At 35.1% G+C, this 17,120-nt stretch overlaps 1 protein-coding gene across 6 annotated transcripts in view; it reads right to left on the bottom strand.

Moving 5' to 3' along the window:
• TAB2 (TGF-beta activated kinase 1 (MAP3K7) binding protein 2) overlaps positions 1-17,100 on the bottom strand; it is a 73,224-nt gene extending 56,124 nt beyond the window's left edge. For 4 of the 6 annotated variants that reach the window (XR_003047347.1, XM_025049240.1, XM_025049238.1 and 1 more), the window contains exon 1: positions 16,629-16,695. The gene's annotated coding sequence lies outside the window, so the exon portion shown is untranslated. Of the gene's footprint in view, positions 1-16,628; positions 16,697-17,085 lie in introns of those variants that run through there. The other 2 variants (XM_025049237.1, XM_025049241.1) reach the window with 2 other exon arrangements.
• Positions 17,101-17,120: the final 20 nt, after the last annotated feature.

Raw genomic sequence — 17,120 nt, forward strand, 5'->3', positions numbered from 1 at the left:
TGCTTATTTAGAATGTCATTTCTCCAATGATGCTTATCAAAATCTTTACTTCTTCATAACCAATTCGAGCTTCATCTCCTTCTTGAATCCTTTTTCTACGGTTTCAGCCTACACGGATCCTTCTATTCCTAGAACTCCTAATGTACCTGTGGGTCCATGCTTCATGATCCAACATTTAATTATTCTCTTATTATAGTTCCACTTCTGTGTCTCTTCACCGAAGGAATAAGACCCCTGGGGACATGGGCTATATGCTTGTATATGAGACATTGTCTATACATAATAGAGAGATACAGAAGGTATGCAATAAACTATTCTCAATAAATCAAGTATTAGAATATCATTTGTTTGGCAACTTTAAGTACCAGAAAATACATCAAGAGAAGGCCAAAAATTCCTCTAAGCAGCTAAAACAGACATTATAAATTAAGCTTAATAGTTCACCTCGATCAGAACCTAGATACTCTTATTATATTAAAAACTCAGACGCTTATTTATTAGGCAGTAATAAATTCCAAGTAATAAATCAGGATAGGAGTACTAATGTAGGCATAAAACAATGATTCATTCCAAAAATATTTGCTAAGCACCTACTACATGCCAGGCACTATTCCAGATTACACAGATTCGGGGGTAAAAATACAAAACATCTCACACAAGAATTTACTGTTAGACCTTGGACTAGAACCTGGGGCTCCTGACTCTCATTCTGAAACTGAACCAGAAAACCATTTCTATCTTGCAGAAAAGGTTGAGTATGGGGCAGGGGAATGTTCCCCATTTCAGAAGGGAATAAATCATGTAAAATATAAAGAAATGGATTTGGAGCTATTAAAATATGTGTGTGTATATATAATCTACATAGTATATAAAATCTATAAAGAAATAGATTTTGGGATAAGTTTCAATTATCTTATGTAGAATATTACCTAATGATACTAAATGAATGAGGTGTTACTTACTCATTGGCTGATTAATATTTTAATCACAACACTTCATAAAGTTTTGTTTTTCTTCAATGAGTTCTGCCAAGTTGCTTCATTTATTTCATATAAAAATATAAAAATTTATCTACCAATATCTCAGACGTGGGGTGGGTGGTAGTAGTGATGTTGGTAAATATTATTCTAAATAATCTTTTTCAATAAAGGAGGATACAAAAAAGGAAGATAATGAGAATTTGGGTAGGAAAGAAGGAATTGCTTGCTGTACATTTCAATCTCTACTGTTGATTATGAGACCAAAAATAAATTACTTTTCCTAAAGTGAAGTTCTTAGACTAATAGCAATGGAATGCAAAGGGTGAGTGAGTGAAGGGAAAGCGGGGGTGGGTGGGACTGGAACAAGTAAACTGATAGCCTGACAATGCCACGTTAGCAACCTAAAGTCATCTTGTCCAAAACTCAGCCCACTGCCCGCCAACCCAATAATGTTATCTCTATGTCAATTATTAATAATTGAGCATGGTTCTGAAGTTAGAAAACTCAGGGTCTTCAACTCTCCTTTTCCTTGCCATATACACACAATGGCAAAGTTCCACTGATTACTCCAACAAATATTTCTTGCATTCATCCAAACCCACAATGTCCTTGTTCAGTTATTACCTGGAAAATCACAGTAACATAATAATCTATTATCTGATGACTTATTCCACTCCTAGGCCTTTCTAAGCTAGATTTCACGTTGGTAACAAAATTTATAGCTCCTAAAACTATAGCTGGATGTTTCTCCCCAAAGAGGTAAGAGATTTCATAGAATTAAATTATACTGAGTTTCAGTAGAAAGTGGTGACACTGACCTTGAGAATAATGGAAAAGAGGCTAAGCAGGAAAAGAGTTGAAGACCAAGAACTTACTAAAAAGGGGTCAGATACGTCAGATAAAATGCAGGAAAGAATGGGATCAAGATTAATATTACTTTTTCTTAAAATGTGCATAGGAAATTTCCTGAGACAAACCACAATGGACTAAACTCTAAGCTTGGCCTACTATCTTGCAATGTGTGCTCCCTTGGACATAAGAAGTCTAGGACAAAGTTTAGATGATTTTGCATAAACCTATTACCACTAGGAAAAAGAACAAATAACAAAAGGCAAAAGGTATGCCTCACTGACCTTGAGTTAGAAATGCTGCTACGTATGGGTGCATTTTGTAGGTGTGGAATGTTTGCTTGAAAGCATAAGGAACTACTCAGAAAAGACCTTTGACCATAACCCATACTCTGGAATCTCAAAAACTCATTTACTTTCAAAAGTAGGCAAGTTTACTAGCTTTAAACTTTAGCAGAGTGTATGTGTTCATTCATTCATTCACAAATATTTACAGAGAGCTTAAGTGCTAAGATACTGTACTAATGGTGTAAAAACGTGTTTAGTGGGAGAAACTGAAAAGTAAACAGAATATTTATTATAAAAATATGATAAATCCTGTGATGGGGAAGCAAAACAAAGAGCTAGATATATATCTATATATATATCTATAGATATATATATATAGATATATATCTAGCTCTTTGTTTTGCTTCCCCATCACAGGATTTATCATATTTTTATAATAAATATTCTGTTTACTTTTCAGTTTCTCCCACTAAACACGTTTTTACACCATTAGTACAGTATCTTAGCACTTAAGCTCTCTGTAAATATTTGTGAATGAATGAATGAACATGATGGGGAAAAAACAAAGAGCTAGATATATATCTATATATATATATCTATAGATATATATATAGATATATACATTTATAGATATAGATATATATATATAAATTACCAATAAGAAAATATCGTTAGAGTTAACCAGTTATAATAGAAAAGATTGTGGCATTTGAAAAATATTTTCTTAACATGAAGTAAACACATGAACGAACTCAGGATATCAGTCTTTTCACCAATTCTGTAAACTGAAGCACACCCTCTCGTTTTTCCAACTTCTAGTTGTTAGGCTCTCCTTTGCTAGCTATCTTGCATTCCTGTTAATTTTTGTTTTTGATCTATCTCTCTGGCTGTCCTGTTTGCTTCATCTACAAGAGAAATGTTGCCACAGAAAGCCATTTAGCACTTAATAACAGTATCAAACGCTTTTCACAATATGCATAGAGCTATTCATTTTATAAAGATTTAGAACAAAGCTCTGAAAATTAGTAAGACACATGTATCTATACCACTATTATTGCCATCTACTTATCAAATAAGTATGGTTAAATAAATATTATAATAAGTATATATCCCCTAAATTGTCTCCAAATCACATAATTTCTAGTGCACTTAATGTCAGATATACAACAGTATGCTAATAAACAGAACCAATCCAAATTTTCACAAAGTTCTTCACATGGTAGGAGAATATAGCTTTTTGCTAATAATCCTTAAAGCAGAGTACAGTAAAAAGAAAAAGGTTACGGTAGAGTTTTTAATAAATATCACTATAATTTCTCATATATCGACTCAACTGATGAATCTCAGATTTCCATTTCTAGGTTGAATCTCTTGCTGGAATTCTATTTTATATATCAAATTGCCTACTTGATATCTCTAGTTTTATGTCTAAAAGCCTTTCAAAGTTAACATGTGCAAAACCAAATTCTTGATTGCACAGCCTAAGCTTGCTATTTCACTGTCTTCCCCAACTCAGATCAACAGCAACTCTATACTTCCAACCTCTTGGTCTAAAAAATATTGGAGTCATCCTTGACTTCTCTTTTATACCTCAGATCCAATTCATCAGCAATTCCTGTTCACACAGGGTTTGAATCATATCCAAAATCTGACCTCTTCTCACCGTTTCCTGTTACTACCCTGGTCCAAGACACTATTTTCTCTCATTTGGATTACTGCAGCAATTAATTTCCAATATGGTTTCCTTGCTCACATATTTGCCCTACTCCCATAGTTTATTCCACATAGAGAGGCCAGAGTGAATCTTTAAAAAGGAAAGTAACCATCATTTAACAGTTTAAGGGGAAAAAGCCATATGATCATATCAATTAATGAAGAAAAGGCAAACCAAACCAAAACATGTTTAGGGTATATGCATTGGAAACTACAAAATGCTGATGAAAGATATCAAAGAGTACCTATATATAAGGAGAGAGATACTGTGTTCATGGACTGAAAGACACCAAAATAAAAATGTCAATCTTCTGCAAGCTGATCTATAGGTTTAATGCAGTTCCTACCAAAATCCCAGCAGTTTTTTGTAGATTCCAAATTTTACATGGAAAGGAAATGGAGTGGCTAAAACAATTGTATAAAAGGAGAAGTGAGTTGGAGGAATTTCACTACCTGATCTTAAGACTTACTCTATAGCTACAGTAATCAAGACAGTTCTGGGTGGAGGGATAGCCACAAAGATCAATGGAACCTAGCAGAGAATTCAGAAATGGATCCTTAAGTATAGCCATCTGATTTGACAAATGTGCAAAAAGCATTTCAATGGAGGAAGGATAATTTTTTCAACAAACGGTGTTGAAACAACTGGCCATCCTTTGATAAAAAATGAACCTCTATCTAAACTTCACATCTTTACATAAAAATTAAGTTACATAAAAATTACAGATTTATATATGAAAGACATAAATCTTTTAGAAAACATAACAGGAGAAAATCTTTGGGGCCTAAGGTTAAGCAAAGGGTTCTTAGACTTGACAACAATGGCACAATCCATAAACGAAAAAAATGGGTAAATTACCAAAATTAAGTTTTCTTTTTTTGCTCTGCAAAAGCCCCTGTTAAGAGGATGAAAAGATAAGCTGCAGACCAGAGGAAAATATTTGCAAATCACATAGTCAGTTAAGGATTTGTATCCACGATATGTAAAGAACTCAGTGAATTCAACAGTAAAAGACCTGGAAACTTCACCACAGAGGATATACAGACAGCAAAGAAGCACACAAAAATATGTTCAACATCATTAGCCAGTAGAGAAATGCAAATGATGCTACAATGAGACGTCACTACACACCCGTTAGAATCACTGAAATGAAAAATAATGACAACACCAAATACTGAAAAGGATGCAGAGAAACTGGATTTTGCATATTTTGCTGGTAGGAATGTAAAATGGTGTAGCCACTTTGGAAAAGTGGTTTGTAAATTTAAACACATTTATCATACAACTCAGCAACTGCACTCTTAGAGATTTTTTTTAAAAATGTATTTTCTCATAAAAACCTATACAAAACTATTCATAGCAGTTTTATTTTTATCACCCCAAAATGGAAACCCAAAAGTCCTTCAATCAATGGTTAAACAAATTCTGGAACATCCATACAATGGTACATACGTCTTAGTATTAAAATGGAATGATCTGTTGATATAACAAATTGAATGGATCTTAAGGGCATAATGATAAGTGAAAAAGCCAATCTCAAGAAATAACATAATATATAATTCCATTTATTTCATATACTCTCTAAGTACCAAAATTATAGTGATAGAGAACAGACCAGTGGTTGCCAGGGGTTAAGGCTGAAGGAAAGGTATGACTATACAGATGGTCCCTGACTTACTACCGTTTGACTTCATGGTGTGAAAGCTATACACATTCAGTAGAAATGTACTTCAAATTTTGAATTTTGATCTTTTCCCTGGACTAATGATATATGGTGCGATACTCTCTTGTAATGCTGGGCAGCTGCAGCAAGGTACCATGAGACGGTAAACACCAAAGTTCTACCGTGTACTATGCTGCCAGTGTTTCCAAACATTGTTTTGTACTTTTGCATCCTATCATACCTACAAAACGCCGATCTGTGTCTCTTGCTTCTGGTGAGAAGAGGAGGAAGGCAATTACTCTAAGGTGAAAGTCAACATAACTGCCCAACCATAGGTTAATGTAAGTGTTCTGAACACGTTCAAGGTAGGCCAGGCTAAGCTTTGATGTTGGTAGGTTAGGTGTATTAAAGGCATTTTCGACTTATGATATTTTCAACTTATGATGAGTTTATTGAAACGTAACCCCATTGTAAGTTGAGGAACATCTGTATAGGGGTAACACAAAATAATTTCTTTGTAGTAGTGAAACAATTCTATTTCTATATTCTGACTGTGATGGTTACAAGAATCTATACACACGATAAATGATACAGAACTATACACACACAAGCACCAACAAATAAATCATGTTGTAAAAAGTGAGGGGGGGAGGAAAAGGCAAATAGATGTCTTAAAATCCTTCAGTGGCTTCTATCTCACCCTGAATAAAATCTAAAGTCCTTACTACAATCTAAAGATGCTATAAGTAAAGCACATACTTGGATCTCATCTACCCTTCTCCCTCTCTCTTAGCTCCAACTACAATGGCCTTCTCGCTCTTGGAACATGGCAAACATGCTCCCACCTAAAGTCCTCTGAATTTACTACTGTCTCCACTTGGAGAGCTCTTGCCCTTGATCACTTCATTCAGGTACCTGCTCAAATGTCATCTAATCAGAGAAGTCTTCCCTGTCTCCCCCATATGAAGTGATGTCCTCTTCCCCTTTCTTTCTCCATAGAAACCTTAAAACCAGCAAAGAGAACTCAAATGTCTTTCTCACCTTAACTGCCCCTGTGGTTTGTTTTCACATTAGTGAATGGTAGGCACTACACTAAGTGCCCAAGTACTCAAGATCAGGGCATGTGCGATCCTTTCCTTGCTTTATTTACTTCACACTCAGTATTCTCTTCTTAAATTCATCACCCACTCTTAATCACAGCCCTAATTCAGATCCTTATTGACTTTCAAATGCCTGCCCCTCCCTCCCAAGCCTCTTTCCTAAATATTCTCTATACTGAAGCCAGAGAGGTCTTTCTAGAATGTTAATTTAAGCATTTGCCTTCCATCATTTATAAGATGAAGTCAAATCTATTTTACAAAGCATACAAATATCTTCATGTTCTGTCTTCTAATTTTCCACCCCACTTCCTATTAATCCACTGCTGGTGCCTAATGCATTGTGAAACTACTCAGTTACAGGATACATGTGGACTTCCCTATCTCTATCTTTTACGCATGTTGTTCTCTCTGACTGAAATGGCCTCTTCTCCCAACTTGTACTTTTCTTCCTCATCTATCTGACACACTCAGATATTTCCTACGAAATTTCCCTCTAATATCCCTTCATTCCTCACTGAGCCAGACACTCTTCTCCTGCAGACTCCTAAAGTGTTTTATGTTTTAACCCTGTTACTGTAGTTGTTACAGAACAGCATACTAGGCAGTATATACCTCTTGTAGGCAAGAACTGTATTTTACTCATTCATCTCTCCATCCTTGTCACCTAGCAAAGTACCTGGCACACGGTAGGAACTCAAACTACTGGATCAGTGAATTAGACTGACTAATAAAGAATGAGAGATGAGACACAGTGGAAGAATGAGTAAGGCAAGATTTCTTGCGTTAGCCAGCTATTTTGCACAGGTGTGTCATAGAAGGCACGTGAAACAAACTCTATGGAGTTTCTTGTTATTCTTCTGCTCTTGTGATATCTTATAAAAGTTGAAGTACTAATCCTGTGGCTTGGTTTGGCTAAGATCATCAGTTCAATATTCTCACCAGTTACCTTCCCCCCCCAAAGTACTTCTTGTTCCACTTACAGAACTACAGCAACTGCTCTGAATAGTCATCCTGTAAATTCATGCCATTGTTCATGAGGGGAAAATCTCATAAAGAGAATGAGGATGTCTCACTCAGGCCAAGCGATCATGCAGCCAGAAAAATCTCAAAAAAGAAAAAATTAGTAAGAAAAAGTAAGTTCAATCAATACATGTCAATACATTTTTATGTGTAAAAAAGCAGAATCATCTATGAATGGGAATTTTTTTGAAATCTCCATTTCCACGTGTTTATTTTTCCTTTTCTTTAGAAAATCACTGTAAAATGGCAAATGGTACTTAGCCAAGTACAGTTCAGGCATGTACTAGTCACAAGGGAGAAACAGCAAGTTACTCTCAATACAGGACCTGTACTTCCACCAACTTTTGTCTGACAGTGATCCCTTAGATATCCCCTTCAGTACTTTTTTTCTTCAATTCTAGCAACTTCTTAACTGTGATGCCTCCATACATGTGGCTTAAGTTCCAGAGAGTAGACATTCATGTTTATCGGGTCACTAACTGCTTTTAAAAAAATTAACCAAGCAACTATACCACAATTTGTATTCAATGAATTAAAATAAAGTATACAGTTTTGAATTCCTTTTAAAAATCAAGTTGTCTACCTATATTGCTATATTCTCTACAACTATTTGCTAGTGATGAGTTAATACCAATAAAAATCTATGTTCAGAAAATGAAAGCATAACAGAAAAGTCCATAAAATGTCAATATGAAAACAAGTATCTATCTTTATATTACAGATTTGAATATTAATTTTTAATGGGAGGTTTCTTCAATTTAAATGTTTATACATTTGATTATTGGTTTATTTGTTGCATATAAGACCAACTACTGCAAACAGTAAAAAAGCAAAATTAACTTGACCCATCTGAAAGGACGTGAAAATATGTTAGGGTTTCAAAATAATGGTATTTGATGAAAACAAAAAATGAAACTTTTGTGTATACACATATAAACAATCATTCACACATGCTAACTTTGCTAACAGCAAAACTATTTAGCAATAAAAATAAGACTGAAAAGACCGTTATCTATCTCATAATTCTTTCTGCATTAATAAGTCATTTATCTGATGATTAATGGCTGGATCTCTATCACTATTTGTGCTCCTGACCTTACTTCACAGACTGCACAAAAACTGCTCATGTGTAAGACTAAAGAGTATCACCTCTAGGATTAGAGATTTCACGAACACGTTACAAAATGTTCTAATTATAATTACTAAAATGCAAGCGATTTTTTAAACAGTTTCAACAGCAAACACAGCAATTGGATTTATATTTCAGTAATAAGTTAGTTGTATTATTATACTAGCATGAAGAGTTCTGAAATATACTAATTAATCAGTAAACAAATGGAGTTATTAACATGTTAGAATGTTATTTATACAAACAGCATTTAGTATTAGTAGAGCAAAATATTCTACAATAAGCATTCCAGTTGACTCAATGGATTAAAAAGTCTTTAGGAAAATAAAAATCGAAGCAAAAGATCACAGTTAATCCAGTAACACACTGGAAAATTTAGCGTTATATCTCCTTTGAATATAAAATGTGGACACAGAAAAAAGTATTGCTGAAATTATGGAAAAAATATTAACCAGCAATTTAGAAAATGTACAGAGATCTTTTTATATAGATAAAGTGGCACAAGTTTTATACTATTATATTTAACTTTGTATTTGTTGTGCTTTCAAAATCTGATCTATGTTAATTTTCTAATATTTTTCATGTAAAAGAAGTAAATTATGGATTGTGAACTACTTTCAAAGTGAAAATGTGGGCTTTTTCAATGAATGGGTAAGAAAAATACAAAGAATAGTTTGTATATTTGTGATTAAAAAATGATGGTGATATTTATTTCATCCTTGGTCTACAGAGTTTCAGTATGTTAAACAGTATAGAAATTATTTCCCTTTCATTCTATTTGTTGAGGAAAAAAGGAGTGAATAGGTACCCTGAAGGAAAAACCTAACAAAGTAAAGTTCCAATAAAATCACTTCCCATTACTTAAGCTACATATGTTTAATTAACTAGAACAAGAATTGGCTTGTTCTATTTGAAAGATTAATACTTTTAAAGATTAAACTTGACTAAATAGAAGGTGCTCAAAAATGAAGCCAATATAAGAAAGTTACAGAGAAGAAAAGCTGCAGCACAGGACATCATGGGATATATTTTACATTTTGACTACTACTTATTGATGCCTATTAGGTTCCAAGTACCAGGTACTGTGCTAGCTAACTAAGAAACACAGATAATGTGGTTAAAACTACTACGCAGCGTGTTACTATACATATGTATTTTTCAAAAGGAAAGTCCTAGGCTCAAAGAGTATGAGTCTGAGACCACGGAGCTATAGTCAGCAGTAGAACTTGGATTTGAACTTGGGCTCCTCTGACTTTAAAGACCAGGTCTTTTCTTATTACTTCTCACTGACTCCCAACATGGTAAAAGTAAATATTTAGTTAAAAGGGTGGAGATTGACAAACTGACAGAGAGACCAACTTAAAATCAAAAGTAATATTTTCTTAAATTGCTGAGAGCATTAAAACTAGGTAAACTCCCTTCTGCTTCTATCTCCTCAGTTCATATCAGAATTGTTTTTGTTGATTTCTCTGACTAACAAAACCGGCCTGGTGTGAGAACCAAATTTTGCAAGGTCAAGATGCTGATTCAAGCTTTTGTTTGTACTGGCAAATATTTTCTCTCATTGATAGGGAATGGAAAATCCTTCCACTCAATTGCCATTGGCTCTATACTGATAAAACAAGCAATATCTCTGGCCTGCCTGCCTGGCAAACTGACAGGAAGCAAACGTGATGTGCTTAATTCTGCAAATACTAAAAAGGTTAACATTAAGATATTAAAGGCCTAAAGAAACTCTTCTTAATATAAACGTTAGAGTAAACTGTTAATCTAAAACTCAAAATGAGTATAATTCAGATGGAAGTATAGTAAATAAATCAGGGAATAAGTAGAATTTACTAACCAAAAATTATTCTTTCACACACTTTTTTTTTTTTGCAATAATTCACTGTCATTTTCCCAGAACCTGTCTTCCTCACCAGCCAAATACACAAATTAAATGGTCAGAATTACCCCCCTCCCAAAACTTCCAAGTTTTTGATGGTAGTCTAAATAATCTCTGTACTATACCTAGAAACATGACATTGTTTTTGATTTACTGTTTTGGCAAGGTTGGGCAGAGGGAGGCTGGTTGCAGGGATCACACACTTTAACAGATTAATTCTTTTGAATAATTCTATTAATCACAAGCAGAATTCATATAATTCTACCAAAATCTCTGTTAAATTCTACATCTTTACTCTTGCTTTTCTCCTCTGTCTCTCTCTCTACAAGACCTTTCCAACCTCTGCTCTATTATTTGGCTTCTATGACTTATACTAGGACTCTTTTTGTTTTTCAAGTTAAATAAGAATATCATTTTCTTTAACGAGGCAATTAAAATACTACAAATTCTTATAATGCCCTCATCTATGTTGTACCTGTTTGTGGATAAATCAGACTTTCTGAAGCCACCCAAACTGATACTGAGCAATAATATCCTTTTCCAGTGGTAGGTTGTTATAGTTCAAAATAAGAAAACAAACCACAAGAATATAAAAATATTCAATTGTATGTATTTTTATCTCATTTCTAAAATAGTACTGTTATGCCAATTTTGGACATAAAGCAATTTGTCCTATACATTTTTGTGGGGAATTTTTTCAAAAGCCAAGAAATATTTTGTGCAAACGACTAAAGGTCTTAGAACTTAAGGGAAGTATTAAGCTTTAGGAAAGCTAAAATTATTCATTAGGCAAAATATAACTTGCTACAGACCAGGAAAAAGCTGTCTAGTGTTAAGATTTAAACTGAAAAATAGTTAAAGTAGGTTGGGGTGGGGTGGGATGTTTTCCCTTTTCCTTGAGAAGACCAATATTCCCCACATCAAAGAATGCAAGAAACTGATTGAACCATTTAATTCATAAAGCCAATATAAATCTACCGTTTCACTGAAACTGCCTTAAAGATAAACTTGTCTTTTTAACAATCAGAGCACATAATTATGCATGAATTATTTTTTCTACTCTGCTTTTTTAAAATTGCTATTCACTGAAATGTCAACAACTCACAGGGACAAGGTTAATGAACACTAATCTAGCTGCAAATAATTAATCTTTTCTTCCTTTCAATTTCTAGGATATTTAAAATAATTTTGGCTAGAATCAAAGAATGGCTTTCAGAAGATTTTGCATGACATCTTAGCCTGTGCTTAAAACTGAAGATTCGAAGACTTATGTCCGGTGCATCTAGTTTTTCGACTCAGAAGGTACTTACTACTTTAACAGTTGTGATACATAGAAAAACTATCGCTAAGAACTGTCCAACTTTTTCTTGAGCTCCTAACTATAGAAAGGCACAGAAGATATGGTGAAGTCAAGACTGAGGAAAATAAGACATGGCCTGTCCTTGAGAATCTCAGTTTAGTTATCTCCCAATAGAAAAATGAAAAACTATTGCAATTTGACTCTTCTCTCAAAAAACTCATTCACAATTTGCATTATTATCTTTTTATCTTTGTAAGTTTTCCTTAATACTTTGTAAATTCTTTGAATTACCCATCTTCACACAATAAGAGTAAAAAATGACAAAAGCAGACCCTTACTGAATATTTAACAATATCCCAGGCACTGAACTAAATGTTTTATAAGTAATTTCCATGAATTTCCATATCTTAAAAAAAATATTTCTATTCTAACTTGTCAAAATGCTGACATCTGGCTCATCAATCTGTACAACAAGATGTATCGCAATGCTCCCTCACCAAAAAAAGGAAGAATGCAGGTTTACTCCTAACATCACATTGACTAGATAAGGTATATAAACTAGATAAGGTGTATAAACTCTTCAGAATATACTAGTGACTATAAGTTACAGTTGCAGACAAGACTGCTTTAGTTGTTCAAACACAATGTATATTAAGCAATATTCCACTCGGTGCTATGAGACCTTCTTGGAAGGGTCACCAACTTCAACTATGTTTTATAGAACTCCAGACAGGTGGTAAACAAAAAAATTGCAATTTACTGAGACCCTTCTATATATCAGATAATTTACACAAAATGTATTATTTATCATCACAATAACCTTGTAGATATTATAATTCATTTTACAGAGAAGAAAACAAGCTCAGAGAAGCTGAGAAATTTTAACTGGCCCCAAATCACAGAGCTAGTAAGTAAGTGGCAAAACCAGGAGAGTAAACTCTAAATTTTCTAGTGAGCCACAAAGCCACTTTCTGAAGTAATAACCATAGGAAATCACGATTAATTGAGACTCTGTAATTCTTAAGTACAAGCATAATCCTTGTTCCCAAGTTATGAAATGTATTCTTAATCAAAGAAAAAATGTATGGGATAGTTTCTGTTTTTAAAAGCAAGGAAAATATCCATTATGCAGCTTTTAAAAGAGCAAATATACAATGTTAATTCCCCAAGAGCCTTTTGTGGATTTTTTTTTTTCACACAGTAGTTTTTTTCTCCCAGACACAGTACATTTTACTTACTTATTATGCCTTCCACTACAAAATGTAAACTAAGAGGACAGAAATTTTGTCTGTCTTCTTGAAAGTCCCTAGCACATAGTAGGTGCTCAATAAATATTTCGGAAATTAATTAAAGCTGGGTACCCAAAAGGCATTCTGTAAATACTAGTTTCTCTTTCTTTTACTATGTAGGAAACACTAAAAAGGTTAATATTAAGATATTAAAGGTCAAAAGAAATAGATGATTATAAATATAACTGAATTTTTTAAAGTTTTACATTAAGAATGTTAAGAGGCAAATCAGTAACACATTCAGCAAAGCCTCATTTATCAAGCATCATCAGGAAATAAGAGAGTCTACATAAATACATTTTGAACAAATGCACTTTTAAGTGCCAAAACTTTAATCAATTTTCATAGACATCTTTTACTGATATATATCTATGACTTTACTTTGTAGCAATTCTGATTTGATCTCCTTCTGAAACATCCACTTGTTAGCTGACCCTTCTTCCAGTGCTTTTAACAGTAATTCATTCTCTTCCTGAGGACTAAGAAATTAGAAACTAAGCATATGCTGTAAAATAAGTCAAAAAATCCAACTGAAAAGTCTAAGTGAAATGTATAACTTTAATGTAGCCAGCTAGAAGTAGTAAGTACTACTTAATGCTAAACATGGTGTTCTGAGGGATGGAATACTTAGTAAAGAAAAAGACAGCCATTCTTAATCTCTGACTCTATCAAGATCATAGTCAAGTTCAGTGTATAACTAAAGAGGATATAGAAACTACAGTACTGGCTACCCCTAAGAGTACTTACTCAGGTTTTTTAGCTGTCAGAGTAAGTAAGTGTCCTTGCTTTTTAGGATCAGAATCACAAAAAATGTAATGTTAAAATACAGTAAGTATTTTGGAAATATGATCCAGAGATAAATAAATATGAACACATATATATTAAAATTTCATACAATTTCGATGTCTCCAAATCCTTACCATCTAAATACAGAGAATTTCATATGAGATGACATATACAGTCAGGGTCTACCAAAAGATCCAGAGCAGATCTCTCTAGCACAGTTCAGCATGATCACTTTCCTATACTTGGCAGCCATCACTACCCACATCTCCAAATTCCTAGCTGCCTAAAACTGTTCATCTAATCCTTTACCCAGTATCTTATCCCCTATCTTCTCCTGCTTATTACTGTTTTGCCCCAATCTTCACATTTGCCTCTGTTATTACCTTATTTATAATCCATTTTTGGAGAGTCCCAATCTTAGATGGATCAAATAAAGATGACATAAGTGAAACATGGAAAAAGTACTACTACTGTTCTCTGGGTCATGGGAGCCTGGTCAGGTAGAGATGTGATGGAATCGTAGCTTTTTTGAATTACAGTTTTATTTATGAACTTTACATAGTGTAAAGGTTATTAGGAACTTTTTAAAAAACATCTATAACAAGACAAAAATTCTCTTTTAAAGTATGTTGATGATCCTTAAGATATAAACTTTTAGTCTTGATCAGTTTATATAAAAATGCTGTTTTAGAAAATTTGGACATTCCTCACAGACTTTTCTGGCATGAAACTCATGTCAGTTTCGTGTAAATGGTCTACATTACACCCATTTTTCAAAATGCAGTATGTTCATAAGTATGTATGTACATTTCATCCTAAACAGTTTTTTAATAAAAGAATTTTCCTTACAAGGAAAACTACAGAAGTAGAATAAACTTTCATTTCTATTAAGACATACAAGACTAATCATGTTAAGTCACTTACCCAAGTGTAATGTGTAATAAAGAAGTGATACTCAAAAATGGCATAACTGAGGATTTGGGTAGTACCTACTTAATACAGAGTTTAAAAACCTCCATATGTCATGAGATATAATAATTGGTATGCAAGTCTTAAGCAATATTCTTAGCTGAAGGCAAGCACTTCTTTCCACTAAAGAGAGGACCAAATGTAGGTACCATTTCAATCAAATGGGACTGATTCAAGTTAAAATTTTTCGGGAAATCTGTATCAGATGAGACTCTGATCATTTACCCATTTCTTAACGAATTACGAAAGCACAGGTTCCACTATGACAGTTAACTAAAGAGAGTTGAAAGGCTACATTTCAACAGTGTCCTTTGGGAATACTTTTAAACTCAGGAAAAGTTATTCCATGCACCCAAGAGAAAAATGAAATAATGGAGCATATTCAGTGGATGACTTATTCATCTAATTCATGCATTCAACTTTCAGTTGATCCTTTAAAGATTTAAATCTTAAGTACCCTCTATTAAAAACTGAGATTTTAAAGGGGGGGGGGGAAACCCCAACGAAGCTCTGAATCACTGGAATTTTTGTTCTATTTCCTGTTAACACACTGATAGTACCATCCTCAATATATTCGTCCCACACACGTTTTTAAAAAGCTATAGAATCCTTTTAAAACTAACTTGGCCCTATTTTAACTTGTAGCTTATTTATCTGACAATTCCTCCTATTGTTTCTAATTGTTCAGCCAAGGCATATAATAAGATGAAAACATGTTTTCCTTTATCAGAGAATGGTTTGAAAATCTAAAGTCTCAAACTGTCATCGCTTAAAATCAATCACAATTTCACTGTTACAAAAAGCTTAAAGGTATTTTTTAAAGGTGTCAACACTCTGCTACTGTACCAAGAGTGTGTGGTAAGCAGCAGTAACGTAAAAACTGAAAGCAAAAATTCTATTCCATGCCCACCCAAATTCCCGGCCAATCTGAAATTGCATAATGAGCAACATACTCTTCTGAGTGAGCTAAAGCACAAACCAATCCTTTTTATAAAAAGTGAATCAACCTGACCCTAAAATTCGACACTTTGCAAACTTACCTAAAACAGACAAAATGGATGCAAAATTATACTGCTTCACTGTTGCTTTGAATACAACCATAGTGTTCAAGAACTTTCCAATGAATAAAGGCACTGAAAACAGCCTCGCGCTGGGGACTAGAATTTCATGAACTTGAGAAACTCCTGTGAAGCTGCAAATTCCCTCCACTCTCCTGGAAACCCCTCTTATCAGAAACATTTGAAGAATTTCTCCGCAACAATTAAGCTGCCTTGAAGAATGGAAACCTAACATCTCAAATATACTATATATGGAATGAAACACGGCCAAACACATAAATACAAACTCACACGATCTATGACACTTTGGTACACAACTCCGCCGGAGCAATCCCCACAGCATCAGTAACCGAAAGATACACCTGTCACCTGTTCAGCAATACCAAGACCCTCTCAGCCTTCCTGACAAAACCACAATCTTAGGGTTTGAGGTTGATTGAACAGAAAACAAGAATTATCCTGTGAAATCTAAGGGGCCACATTATCACAGCAGGGCTTGCTCCCCACTTTAAGAAGGCTGCAGAAAACCAGCATTAGAAAGGGAACAACCTTCTCCCCCTAGACCCCGAGAGAACTCTCTCGGTCTCTCGCTGCAGTACCTTGCCTCTAAGTCATCTTTATCCGGACCACGGCTCCCCAGAAAGGAGTTTTCCTTCCTTCACCCCGATCTCACACATGCCCCAGGGGCGGACCGGGGGCACCCGGGCAGGCAGGGGCCCTCCCCACCCCCTGGCACCCTCCCCCACCCGGGGCTGTCCCCGGCGCCCGACTCCAATGAGTCTCCCCCTCCCCCTACACACAAACTCCCGGGAGCCCGGGCCCGGCCCAGTGCTCCCCACCCCCACCCGGTCTGGAGGACTTGGGGGGCCTCCCTCTTCGCCTCGCCACTGGGGGAAGGAAGGAGGCGGAGGGAGGAAGAGTGAGAGGAAGAAGCGGACGCCCCGCAATGGCCTTGCAAATCGGCAGAGCCCCTTCCAGACGAAGGGGGGTGCGGGGAGCCGAGGGGAGAGCCGGGGCTGCGGATCCCGCCGAGGCCCGGCTGCGCTGTCCGCTTACCCTTCGTCGCCGCCGCTTCCCCCTCCTCCTCCTCG

Source organism: Pteropus alecto, unplaced genomic scaffold (assembly GCF_000325575.1).
Source record: "Pteropus alecto unplaced genomic scaffold, ASM32557v1 scaffold185, whole genome shotgun sequence".
In the NCBI taxonomy this organism is placed as follows: domain Eukaryota; kingdom Metazoa; phylum Chordata; class Mammalia; order Chiroptera; family Pteropodidae; genus Pteropus; species Pteropus alecto.